An 11,593-nucleotide genomic window follows, 5' to 3' on the forward strand; every position below is an offset into this window, starting at 1 on the left:
ATTGATCAATATAGGCTTCAATAAGAGAAATTCACTAAAGGGTTTTCCTCTCAAGAGTAGAGAGGTTTTGGCCCTGGCAGAAAGACAACATCTTGTGTTCTTGTTTTTATGTTTTGGTAGAAGTTGGATGAAGTACAAACATATGCGCTAATAAGAAGAAGAAGAAGAATAAGCTAACAAGAAAAGTAAACAGACTCAACAAATTGTTACCAAGTAACGAAGAATCACACTACACTACCTTTCCCTAGATTCTTCATCATGGTATCAGAGCTAAGGTCACACATCAAGGAAAGGGAAACTCAAGGAAACACATCAAGGAGAAGCATCTATAAAGTTGAAGCATAAAGCCTACAAGTCTCAATCACTTCAAGAACAAGAAGAGTATACAATCCAACATTCATCAAGGAGGTCTACAAAGCTAGAAGAAGATCCTTACATAAAGGCACCTACAAAGAAGAACAGATTGAAGCAGGACCTACATCAAGCTACCAAGTCTTCAAGCAAACATCATCACCAAGCTAATCCATTTGGAGAAGGAAACTTGAAGAACATAAAGATCTAGGGAAGACAAGCCATCAAGCCTTCCAGGAGGAAGCAAATCCATCACATCTCAAAATCTCTCAAGTACGTACATGTCCCCTTTTGAATATACATCAATGTCTTTTTGCAAGGAAAGCAATAAATTAGTAGGGACCAATAACTTTCTTTCATGGAAGAAGAGGACTGATCTACTTCTCAAGGAGAATGAACTCCTAGAACTTGTCAAAGGGAATATCACTATCCATGCTAAGGAGCAAACTCAACCCTGATCCAAGTACAATAAGGATGAGACAAGAGCTCAAAGGATTTTTATAGAATCAATCAAAGACTCTCATTACCTATGTCTCCAAGTTTGAGACATTGAAAGAAATTTATGATAAGCTATTAGAGCTATTCTTGGTATCTACAACCGAAGAAGTAATATCTCTAAGGGATGAATTATACAATATGAATATAACAAACGAAGGAATAACTCCCTACTTCATGAAAAGCTCTGAAATGAGAGATCAACTTCAAGATATTGGGGAAGTCATGTCTGACAGAGAGATGAAAACTGTAGTACTCAATGCTTTGCCTGAGGAGTATGGAAACTTCACATCTAGCATATATGCTAAGAAGGAAGCAACCACTCTCAATGAAATGTGGTCTCTATGCAGAACAGAGGAAACCATACTTAAGGCAGAAGAAGATGTGGGATCAAAGGAGCAAGCATTTGCTACCATGGCCAAAATAAAGGGTAAATTTGGTAAGTTTGTTCCACGAAGAACAAACAACAAAGACATGTCCAAGATCCAATGTTTTGTATGCCAAGAATATGGACACTACAAAAGGAATTTTACTAAGCTTAAGAAGGACAACAAAAAAAGAAAGATGGAAGAAGCTCACATAACTCAAGAGATGAAAGAAGAAGGAAAGAACCAAAAGAAGGAAGATCCTCTGGATCTCTACTTGACTAGGTCAAACTCTTTACTTCTAGACTTCTTTCAAATTTTCAGTAGGATAGGAGCATATAGGAAAATATTAAAATTTGCATGGCTAGAAACACCCTCTAGAATCTAGCACCATGATGTACATAGAGCTCTAGACACTCATGTAGATGTAGCATTTATGATCATAACAAAAATACATAAGTAGAAATATCTTCTAGAATATAGGAGCATGGAAAATATAGCTCAAGATATTCGTGTAGAAGAATAATACCTAGTATAGGACCTCATACATGATGAAAGAAAAATTGATCATGACAAGAATCTTAGAAGACCTACATCATCAAAAGAAAGGAAACATTTTCAAGGCAAAGATCTTTAAGATCCTATGATGAAATCTTCAAAAGAAGGTGTTAGTCCTTACAATCTCCTAGGCTGAAAAGGAAATCGAGAAGGGTAACCTCAAACCACTTCAGCTCAGTGGCTAGCCCTACTGAGCATGAGAGGGATCTCTCTAAGCCTCTTATTAGTGATACAAATTTAAAGAAAATGAATTTTGGGCTAGATATGTGTATTTGTTTATTTGTTTGTAAAAATTTGAGTTTTAGGGTTTGCTGAACTTAGGGTTTGGAGCCACAAATAGGTTTAGGTTGTAGGAGTGCAGGAGCAAATATGAGAAGGAGCTAGATATCAGAATCCATGGTGTATTTTGAGTATTGTCAGTGTAGTATAGAGGAGAAAGTGTAGAAGAAACTAATGAGCATAAGTAAACATGATTTCATTAGCTTAGGAAGACATAAACATAGCTATGAAAACAAGATAACAGAGCTTGAAAAACAAGAATTTTGTATATTTCATTGTAAGGAATTCATAGAAAGAAGAGATATCATGTAGATAAATATGTTTAAACCATTAGAAATCAAATAGAATGAAGTACAAGCACCATGAACTCATTGGGCTAGAGTTCCTTGAAAATAGTTGTAACCTATCTCTGTATTAGCCGAAAAGATGATTACATGCAAGATTCCTTCACAAAAAGTTCAACCCCCTTCTCCTGAAGAGAAATGATACATATAGACTCTCTTAGACCACTTTCCCACCTTCAGGAGTCGAATTCCTTGGTGGAGGAACTAACTCCAATATTCTCTCAACCAACATGTGAGAGTGAGAAGGTGAAACTCAAACACTTCATGGAGAGTTTGTTTAGGAGTTTGCTTCTTTTATGAGGCATAATAAACATCAAAAACAACCTATGATGTAAATTTATTCATGCCTACACCCCCTATCCTCGAAACTAGTTCCATTACACAAAGAGGTTTGACTTTGACCAAGTCAAACTCGAAACTAGAAATTTTACATAGTGAAATTTACAAATTAAAACACAGAAAAGTGCAAAAGCACAACGCCGAATTTGAGATGATTTTGAGGTACCTTCCAAGGTTCAAAATGAAACACTGAGAGAACGGTCAACTAGCCCTTCAAGTATAGTATCCATAACAATTTGAATTTTTGAATTTGGACCATGGGAAGGCCTTCAAAAATCTATTCTCCCAAGGTCGCTCCAGGAGCGCAGCGCCTGTCAAAAAAGGGTCCAAAATGCTAGTTTTTGCCACTTTTTTGCATTTTTCTCCAAATATAAGCCACCTATGAAAAGTATGAGAAAATGGGTTTTTATAGGATGGAAAGAGATTTCCAAAAATGTAGACCTTTTCTCAAATGGAGGCTTGAGGAAAAAGCGCAGCGCCTTGGCAGGGTCAAAATTTTGGGTTTCTATGCAAAAATATGGCTCAAAGATGGAGTGATATATCTATACCCATAAGTATTTTTGGATAAATGGGAGTGGTTGGTTTAGATGAGGATGTTCTGAATAAAAACCTCTATCAGTTTTTGGAAATTCATTTTCATTTGTTCGTAATCCGTGCCATAAAATCATAACTAAAACAGGAAATTAACTTGATTTTTTTTTATTTTCTGACAAAGGTCTCAAAGAAAGTTTCATATCTCCCAATATATGATACCTGTGTAAAAAATAAAGGAGATTTTGTCCGTTGTATATGATTTACAAAAACCTCTTCCACTTTTGTCAATATCATCTCCATTTGGTCAGAAACACACTTTGAAGAAAAATCGTCCCTTTGTGCCGCAAATGACCTCTTGATGAGTTTGTGAGGCACTGATCTCTTTAATTTTAGATGGATCAAATATTCAGACATGTCCTCCATTATTGTACTTCTTCTTTTCGGTGTGTGTGGCCTCTGCTTCCAATGTGAAACCCTAGCTCACTAGGAGGAAGAATTAGGGTTTAGTTTTAGGAAAACATGGGATTTGAGACAGTCTTGTAGATGGACGAGAATGAAGGGGTTATGGGATTTCTAAATTCTTGGGAAAAATTTGGATGGTAGGGATCGATGTTAGGGAGTGTAAGGAGGTGTAATTTCTTGAAAAGAGTGAGGGAAAGGTATGGAAATGTCCAAAACACAGTCCTAACCTAGAAATCTGCAAAACGCAACATTGAGCTAGGGTTTAGGGAAAATGAGGGGAAATGAAGGGAATGGGTATGGAAAATGGTTGGGAGGGGTATATAAGGTATTTTTTGGGGTTATGGAACATAAAAACTAGGATTTTTCACACCGCAATGAAGCAAAAGCATTTGGAGACCAAAAGCACAACGAAACCCTAAGAGAGGGATTTTCACTAAGTTCTTCAAAATGAAGGATGCATAAGAGGTGCCAGATGTTTATTTACTTGCCAAGGAGATTCTTAAACTTGTGAATGATGAAATGAAACCATTTTGATGCTTTGGATGGTACTTTGTAGCTTCAAATTTGATTTTTTCTTTGGTAGTGGCATGACATCATATGTCCCTTTGAGAAATGATCAGACGAGGCAGTGTACTACATCATTGTCTTATTTGAAAAACATAACCTTTACCTTTGTTTTTCTTTCCCTAAGCTTCTAACTCCCTTTATCCACTGACTCACATGATGGACATGTTTTTGTTTTGACATATGGTATCATGACGACACATGGAGTGAAACCCTAGACGATGACCTAAAATGAGGAATTTAACCATTTCATGACCCAAGACACTTAAATGAAGACATGATACCTTGAAGAAGACAATGACCATGATGAGTGATGAAGACCATGAGTAAGTGAAGGGAGCAGCAGTGACCTAGACACAACAACCAATGACCAATTTTTTATTTGAGGATTCACTGAAATGACAAAAAATTGACTTGACACCTTAACAACACCTTGTAAGAGCATATTTGATCACTGGTGACAGGTTGAACTGACTAACACTAATAGAAGGTTCATGGACCAAAGCAAATGTCTCATTGGGAATCCCATTCATGGGTTTCAAGAAAACAATGATATGCATGAAAGCTAAGATGAAGAAAGAAGGGCCACACCAAAGGATGATGAAAGGAGAATCAAGATGAGGTATGTATGCATCAAAGTTTAAGTCATGTTATCATTTGTATATTATTAAGTCATGGGTATAGTTTTATAACATGATTAAGAAAGAATCCCTTTCACCAAGAACATGCTCGAAGGCATGTACCACAATGCAATGAAGGTCAACAAAAGAATATATTTACATAAGCATCATGAGATTGTTGACTAATGTTGACAAGTCCAGAAAGCAAGAAATAAAGGAATGCTCTCACAAGAATCATCGATGGTTTACCTATATATCTGAGAAGAAGCAAATGAAGAAAGAGATCAAGCATGTGAAGAACACCATGATCGCCAAGAATCACTATATGAAAAAATGCCTTCAAAGATATCTCCCGAAAGAAGGCAGGACAACTCTAATAAAGGAAGAAAGGACCCTTGACACCTATGAATGCCTTGGAAATATGAAGGTGCAGATAAATGATTCTAAACTACAAAGATGTTGTGATGAAGAAGCCACCCAACAAAAGAAAAGGAAATGTTGAAGCAATATCAGGATGAAGTCATGATGGATTAATAGGTCAAATCATGTAATATATCAAGTACTATGAAGCATTCATGAGGAGCATATTCCGAATCATGGACAAGATGACAAAAGAGTAGCCAAGATGACAAGAAAAACCTGATAATCACTTTCCACGAAACAATAACATGACAAACCAAGAAGGAAAGTGATCGATCGATGGTGCCCTACCTAGAAGAAGTTTGAACAAATACTTCATGACATCAAGAAAGAAAGGAGATCAAGCAGCTGAAGAACCCATGAAGAAGAAGTTTTTGATGAAGGAAAGAGTCCCCAGTTAAGAGGAAGCTCTGACAGATCCCTGATCAAGAGGGAATTTTGGATCACCCTTGATTGCAAAGGAGTGACAATTGTGTTTTCCATTTCATGGGTCATGCACTAGACCAGGACTAATAGCCGTAAGTCTAGATGAAGGCCATGAATGGAAATGTAGACACAAGTTAGACACAACATTCTTGTCTTCACTCAGGAAGAAAGAATGGGAGGATTAGGTAATCATCTAGCATCTCATACTCTTTGAGGATGTGTAGGGCATCCAAGACAAGAGTAGGCAAGAGGACCAATATTCTTTGAGGGCTGGGAACCCAAGATAAGAATAGTCCTAAAAGGTCATACTTGGTGAAGTCCCGAGTGGGCATGTACCTTGAGAGACAATGATGAAGGTGTCTATAAATCATTGATCTCGCTAGAATTGTAGTTCATGGTCTCATAAATAAATGGATCTGTTATTCAAGGCCTTGCACTATGACAATGCTGATGGATATGATGCTATAACAGATGGATTGCTAATCCGGTTTCTCTTATGTGAATTCTTCAAGATTGATAATATCCAAACACCTTGTAATGTTGTATGAATACCTCCCTAGTTAAGAGGGAGTGTTGAAGGAAAGTGTAACTAGGTTCGGTCTTCATAAATGTACTTTTGATATTTGTATTTATTCAAGAAAAAAATATTATTTTTATAATATATGCCAATGAGATTCTTGCTCTTTGAAATGGGTCTAGCACAATTTAAAGTGTTATAGGTGAGTCAAATAGTCAAAATAATAAGTTGAAGACTTTAATGGCATGTTATACCTTATATGTATATGTATTATGGTTAAGAGAATACCTCCAAGAAAACTCACAAGAATCCTCCAAGCAACGACATCCCTGAAAGAAGAAATCCAAAGTATAAAAGTAGTCCTCAAGTCGCTAAATGAAATTGACAGGTCGGCCTAAATACAATTGACTGGTCGACCTAAAAGAAGGAGCAGACTCCTATATATAAAAGTCATTTCACCCTCCAATAAAGCGTAATTCATCTCTGAAATCAAAGCAGAACAGATGTAAGTAAAAGGGTAATAAAAGGACAAGAGAAAGAGCCTCTAGTGCAGCGTACAAGGAAGAGACTAGACTAAAGTTGAAGGGACTATTTTCTAGGGTAGAAAACAGTCACATGTGTGAGAAACAGACCTCTTCCTGCAGTCACAACAACACTATATTTACAGTCACATAATATATTTGGTTGGGCAATCTAAGTAGACCTAGAAGGCCCCTCACTCAAGCATAGAAGATGCTCTCACAAATGAAGAAGGAGGAGGTCTACACCATGGATAAAACAGTGGCACGTGCGAAGGTAAAGAGGTTGTCCCTGCTGTCATAACAACCTTCCTATTGAAGTCCTACAAGTTCATTGATTGGTGAAGACAAGAAAAGAATCAACATATGAAAAGGGTCTCATTAAAGGCATCTTCTCTAGAGTAAGTACAACAAGGTTACTAACAAGTTGAAAGAAGAACAAAGTGTCGGAGGAAGGAGAACGAAGTGCGGGGAAACAAAGTGTCGGAAGAAGTGCTGGAAGAAGTGACAAGATATATGATGCAGAAAGGAGTGAGGTATTGAATTGTGCTTGGAGGTTCTCTTAGTTATGGGTCTATGGTTTAGTATTGATCAATAGAAGCTTCAATAAGAGAAATTCACTAAAGGGTTTTCCTCTCAAGAGTAGAGAAGTTTTGGCCTTCGCAGAAATCCAACATCTTGTGTTCTTGTTTTTATGTTTTGGTAGAAGTTTGATGAAGTACACACATTCTTGACCATTCAGCCTCAACCCTATTTATCAACACATATATCTCTCTCCTTTGTAAATCAAGTCCTGATGATGAGTCTTGGTCTAGACTCGAAACGTCGACAAAGAAAGAATGAAAACTGTGGATTATCCGAGTTCAGATTATAAAAAACCGAACCACAGAAATCTGCAATCCATTATGAAGTACACACATATTCGCTAATAAGAAGAAGAATAAGAATAAGCTAACAAGAAAAGTAAACAAACTCAACAAATTGTTATCAAGTAACGAAGAATCACACTACACTACTTTGCCCTAGATTCTTTAACAAGTCTCTCATCATCACTAGAATCCTAATTTCAAAAAATATTGAACATCATTAGTATAATATCAATGATATTAATAAGCACCGCAATGCAATTGGTTTGTTTAAATTTCAATATTCCAAACAATTATTACCATTGTTGATCTAGGATTGCGACTAGAAGATGCCATGTTCCAATTGGTAGGGTGAAGAGGTTGTCCATTTTCATCTACGAACTACTTGTGATATGTTGCTTCTAATAAGAGCTTCCGAGATTTTTGAAAATAATATGGAGTAATATTTTTTGCATATGAACTCGATTCTGAATCTGGATCTTGCGAATAATTTGCATACAATTTTTATTCAAATTGACATGGATTACAAAAAAAATCAATTAGATCATCGAAATATAAATAAAATATGAAATTACTCGAGATGGAAAGGGAGAACTCTGTAGCCTTTGAATAGCAATATGGAATGAGCTGGAATTTGAAGAATTTACCATTTGATATTATTTATATTTTGTCCCTATATTTGAGAAAAATCAAAAATAAAATTGTGTGAATATCTAAAATTAATCTCAAGAACCATATAATCACAATCTAAATTTCAATATAGTTTTGAAACCATTTTTCAAGAACAATACGACTTTAAGTGGAAAACGTATCCTATGAACTATTGTAATTCATGTGGATGCATCCTAAATAATAATTTGAGATTAATATGTCATTTTATGTGAAAATAAAATTTCAGATAAATTTTAAACGTCACTAGTGCACTAATCATAATAAATCGCAATGTTTCTTTTAAATAATAAGAGTACTGGGGCATTTAAATAATACCCGCACCGGTTTACGACATTCCAAAAAAAGAAAAAATAAGTTATCATATCAGTTCTCTTTCAAATAAAAGCACATCAGGATGTTTAAATAAAAAACAACATTGGTACGTAATTGTTTCCCGAATTTAGAAAATAAAAACAAATTCAAGAGTTCCAGTTCTCTCTCAAATATAGATTGCATCATTGCGTTAAAAAAAACAAACACATCGTTTTAGGATTTTGAAAATGAAAAAAAAATGAATCATGTCACTGTGTTGAAAAAATATAGTGCCCTATAAATGTCAGTGCACTTTCTATATAAACTTGTTGGTACACTTAACTATCAAACACACCGATGCGTGGAGAAATTGAATTAAAAAGACACGGTTTTTTTTTTTTTTTTTTTTTTTGCCGAAAATGAACGGTAATTGATTTTTCGAAATCAAATTTCATAAAGTATTTTAAATAGTAAAAAGTTATTCACCATTTCATTATTTTACCCAAAATTCAAGGGAGTGATTTGCAAGAGAGATATACGAGGAGCACTGTGCAGTAATAGCAGAACTATTCAAAAGATTAGAAGCTAAAAGGTATGGTGATTCACTAAAAACCTGCATAGTAAGTTTGAAATTTTATTGTTAATTTTACTAATAAAAAAATTACAATTTCTGTTAGGTTTTAATTAAAGAGAGATCATTTGCAATAGAAGATCAAATCAAAGCTGCAAAACATTTTGGATCTGTCGAAAGATCAAAAGTTGAAAGGTATCATGATTCACTCAAAACCCTAGATAGCAAGAATCTTAATTTTTACTATTAAAATATTTTACAATTTCTGTTAGATTTATTCACAATTCAAGAAAAAAATTACAAAAAAAAAATACAAAACAAAAAACCTGTTTAGTAAAAAATTTACTATATATTTTACTAGTAATTTTTTTTACAATCTCTGTTCTTTTTTAAATTTAATTAAAATTCAACGAAAAAAAAAAACAAAAAAAAAACAAAAAAAAACAAAAACAAAACAAAACAAGTCCACATGGGGTAGCTCAAGCGACAAGGGCCGTGGAAATGAAGTCTCACCGAACCGGAAGTCTTGGGTTCAAATCTTGGGCTACCCTTCCCCCGTAGAGGGGTACATAATGGACATGTAAATCGGAGAGTCCCACCCCAGCTTACAAAAAAAAAAAAAAAACAAAACAAAACAAAAAAACAAAAACAAAAACAAAAACAAAAAAACAAAAAAAATCAATACTTGCCTTAAACCCTTGCTTCTCCCTGCAAAATTTCACATTAAGGTTTAACTTTCTTTGCCACTTCACAATTAGGGTTTTCCAATTTAGGCATTTTATATTTAATGGGTTTGTTTACTTACTATATATAGGGCATTTGACATATAAAGTTGGGGAATCACTTATTGAATTAGATCCAAACCTTGTCGGCCCTCTCCATATTTTTTTTAAATGGTTATATGTTGTGCAGTGCGCTTTTTGTAACATAAAGCATTGGTGCTACCTGAGTAATACAACACACTAGTAAATTATAAAACTTTTGATTTTGTCTAGTTTGTTCATCGTTGCTCTCGGTGTATTATAACGAAACGATGTGTTTGTTCATAATAGCATTGTTAAATCATTGTGGTGCATTAAGCCTTACAAATCACACCAATAACTAGGCTCTCTGATTTTTAAGAAATGACTATATGTTTCGTAGTACGCCCTATGTAACATAACGCATCATGGCTACTTGAGTAGTTCAATGCACTAGTAAATTATAACACTTTCGATTTTTTCCATTCTGTTCATCTTTTCTCCTAGTGTAATATAATGCATCGGCACGCCTGTTCCTAATAGCATTGTTAAATCAGTGCAGTATGTTGAGCCTTACAAATCGCACCATCTTAATTAAAATTAATTTTAAAATTTAATTTTCCATGATTATGTTGAACAATTAAAATCCTAGGGTGTTTAATCTTATAAATGCATTGGTGCATTTATTTATGTGTTTAATCTTATAAACCCACATGTGCGTTTATTCAGATAAATGCACCGGTTACCAGAGTTCTTTTTGGCTTAAAATTATTTGGTTTATTTATAAAATATATCTAAGAAGGTCTCGAATAACAAAAATACCTTGACACAATGAAAACACATCAAAAAAATGAGAGAAGATTATTTCTTTGTAAATTCTTTACAAAATTAATATGTTTGAACTATATGTAAGTTTAACTAATATGTGTTAGTTGGTGTGTGTCATGTACAACCACAAAATGAACAAGGTCAATAAGATTATTTCTAATCCAAGTGTAGAAGAGTGTAAAAGCCTAATAGAAAAATTACACAATGATGAATAAGGGGAATGAAAAAATATTATTCAATATGAGTTTTATTTATCTATAATAATATACTTAAGAATATTAGATAACATGTTTCAAACAATTTATTGATTCATATATGTTTAATGTTCTAAAGGGAGCAACAACGAAGGAAAAGATCAATGTTGTTTTAAGAAAAGAAAATTTATGGAACCTGTAAGTGATGATGAATTGTTCCTTAGCTCCTCTAGAGTGGTGTTGGAGGTTAATGAAAGGGGGAAGTTTTTTACAGCAGTATGAGAGATCTAGTGGAACGAACGTATAGACGTACTTTCCACTTACAATACAAAAATCAATGTAATGACTCTAAGAACAAAATTGTATATAAACTACAAGAAGCATTTCCATAGCAATGGTCAATGAGAAATGTCATACTTGCAATAGCAAAAACGTACAACAACAAAAAAGAATCATTCAAAAGGTAATATTCCTAATTGTATAAAATAATTTTCTAGAATTATATGTATATATTACTACAAACCATTAATTTATTAATATCGATTTTTTTTTATTTCGTATATCATTATAAAAATAGTTTATTACATCAAAGAGATTTAGAACAGTCGGTGAAGGAGCACGCTGTTAAGGCGCTCCGTA

The sequence above is a fragment of the Pinus tabuliformis genome, chromosome 4_2 (assembly GCF_031772625.1).
Source record: "Pinus tabuliformis cultivar Carrire ecotype Pingquan chromosome 4_2, CPIR1, whole genome shotgun sequence".
In the NCBI taxonomy this organism is placed as follows: domain Eukaryota; kingdom Viridiplantae; phylum Streptophyta; class Pinopsida; order Pinales; family Pinaceae; genus Pinus; species Pinus tabuliformis.